The following is a 2,953-nucleotide window of genomic DNA, read 5'->3' as shown; positions in this document are numbered from 1 at the left end:
CGTTTAAGCTTCAGTTTAAGGTTAAACTGAAGCTTAAACGTGGAAATGAAGAAAGCAACCCTGGAGGAGCAATTGGGTCGAACACGTTTAAGCTTCAGTTTAAGGTTAAACTGAAGCTTAAACGTGGAAATGAGAAAGCAACCCTGGAGGAGAGAAATAGTCGAACACGTTTAAGCTCCCTTGGTGAAATTCTCATTCTGGCGTTTAACTTCCAGTTTAAGGTTAAACTGGAGGTTAAACGCCAGTTCCAGCATTTCTTAACCTTCATGATTCTGGCGTTTAAGCTCCAGTTTAGGCTTAAACTGGAACTTAAACGCCATTTCCAGCATTATATGGTTTGGTAGTTTAAGTTCCAGTTTAAGCTTAAACCGGAACTTAAACTCCACATGTGATATTCAAGCTTCCTTTATTGATTTTGTTGCTTCCTTGCCTAGCCTCTTCTTCCCTGAAATCATCCAAACAATTGCATCAAAGTCTTGCAAAATTTCGTGAGAAATCTTCCATTCATAGCATTCAAGTAATATAACTAAAAACTCATGGAATTTGCATCAAAATCATACTGTTTGGATGGTTCATTGCTTTGTTATTCATTTAACCATTCTTGGTTACTTTAAGCTCAAGAAAATGCATAAAACAACTAAAACTAACAGAAAAATGCTAGTGAAACTAGCCTAAGATGCCTTGGCATCAAGAGCCAACTAGAAGAACAGAAGAGTAGTATATATAGGAGTAGCTTTGAATTAAATTAGGAGTTGGAAATTATAGGGAGCCTCTTGGCATAGAACTACTCTCTGTATTTTACTTTCTCTGCACTTCTAGTTTCATCATGTATTCTCCATCTTTGTTTTCATTTTTTCCAGAGCTATGAATAACTAAACCCCTTTCATTGGGTTAGGGAGCTCTGTTGTAATTTGATGGATCAATACTAGTTTTCATTATTCTTCTTCTATCTTTTCTCTTGATTTTACTTGAAAGCTTTCGATCTTCATCCAATTGGGTAGTTATCTTGGAAAAGAAGTTATTAATACTTGGATCTCTTCTGAACCTTGAAAGAGGAATGAAGAGATCATGCTAGAAATGCTTTCTCATACTGGACCAAATTGGGTTTGGATAGATATGTGACTATAATCCTCTCAACACTTGATTTGGGAAATGCATGTGGTATAATCAGTGACCATACTTCATCTCTTCTCATGGGCAATTGACCAAGGAATTGGCTATTGATCAAGATTTGAGAGATTGAATTACAAGAAATTGTAATTCGATCACTTAAGATTGCCAAGGAGATCAATGAGTGCATTGATTGAGGAAGAGATGAAAATGAAATTGATCCGGAGAATGCAACATCTCCTGAGCCCAACGTACTCCCCATTTCTGATCTTACCCATTCTCTTTAATTTCTGTCATTTACTTTTATGAGCAATTTCCCCATTCCCATTTAAGATTCTGTAATTTACTTTCCGTCATCTACATTCAGCTCTTTATTTCTAGCATTTACTTTTCTGTTATTTACTTTCCCGCCATTTAATTTTTTGCAATTCTCAACTCAAATTCTGATTCACTCAACTAGAACATTCCTCTAATTAAAGTTGCTTGATCAATCAATTCTTGTGGGATTCGACCTCACTCTATTGTGAGTTTTTACTTGACGACAAATTTGGTACACTTGCCAAAGGAAATTTGTTATGAGACAAGTTTTCCGTGCATCAAGTTTATGGCGCCGTTGCCGGGGATTGATTGTGTATCAACAATGATTAAATTGGAAGATAACTAGATTGAGCATTTTTGTTTTGTTTGATTTAATTTTCTGTTTGAGTAATTTACTTTCTGTTTTAGTTAATTTCTTCCCTTCCCTCTACTTTTTCTTTGTTATTTACAATTCATTTCACTAACCCACTAATTGTTTGATATATTGCATCACTCACACTAACAGTAATTCTAACAGAAATACTTTCTGCATCTATTTTCCTTGCTTGTACTTGTTGGTTGTATGACAGGGAGAAGAAGCGGGGCTTCAACTTCCTTTGATTTTGAACCTGAGAGGACCTTCTTGAGATTAAGAAGGGAAGCAAGAGGAAAAAGAGTAGTTGGTGCTGAGGAAGAGGAGGAATACTTTGAACCAAACATGCAAGAAAACATGGAAAACCATCATGAAGAAGAGACTCACAACCATGGCGGAGGAGGTCGAGCAAATCATGCTGGGGAGGATAGAAGAGTTTTAGGCTCTTACATCAATCCGAACCCAAGAAATTGTGGAAGTAGCATTCAAAATCCAACCATCCATGCCAACAATTTTGAACTAAAACCACAGCTCATCACCCTTGTTCAGAACAACTATTCGTTCGGAGGGAGTGTCCAAGAAGACCCCAATCAACATTTAACAACCTTCTTGAGAATATGTGACACAGTGAAGTCTAATGGTGTTCATCTTGACGCCTATAGACTAATCTTATTTCCATTCTCACTCAAGGATAAGGCAGCCAAGTGGCTGGAGTCTTTCCCAAAGGAGAGCTTGACAACCTGGGAGGATGTGGTGAACAAATTCTTAGCAAGATTTTACCCTCCTCAACAAATCAATAGGCTGAGAGCTGAGGTCCAAACTTTCAGGCAACAAGATGGTGAGACTCTTTATGAAGCATGGGAGAGGTTTAAGGACCTAACAAGGAGGTGCCCACCAGATATGTTCAACGAATGGGTGCAGCTGCACATTTTCTATGAAGGCCTGTCATATGAATCAAAGAAGGCAGTAGACCATTCATCCGGAGGATCTTTGAACAAGAAGAAGACCATTGAGGAAGCCATAGATGTCATTGAAACTGTAGCAGAGAATGACTACTTCTATGCTTCTGAAAGAGGGAACACGAGAGGAGTGATGGAGCTAAATAATGTAGATGCTCTGCTGGCCCAAAACAAGCTCATTACTCAGCAGCTGGCTAACCTCACCAAAAAGATG

General features: G+C 38.1%; 1 non-coding gene across 1 annotated transcript; it reads right to left on the bottom strand.

Annotated features, from left to right (window-relative positions):
- Positions 1–2,578: 2,578 nt before the first annotated feature.
- LOC148555116 (small nucleolar RNA R71) lies at positions 2,579–2,685 on the bottom strand. Its single transcript, XR_015888128.1, has one exon. It is a non-coding gene; the product is annotated as a small nucleolar RNA R71 (small nucleolar RNA).
- Positions 2,686–2,953: the final 268 nt, after the last annotated feature.

Source organism: Arachis ipaensis, chromosome B6, assembly GCF_059453495.1.
Source record: "Arachis ipaensis isolate K30076 ecotype BB chromosome B6, ASM5945349v1, whole genome shotgun sequence".
Classification (NCBI taxonomy): Eukaryota; Viridiplantae; Streptophyta; class Magnoliopsida; order Fabales; family Fabaceae; genus Arachis; species Arachis ipaensis.
The sequence above is the reverse complement of the archived record's forward strand: the minus strand, read 5'-3'. Positions and strand labels throughout refer to the sequence as shown.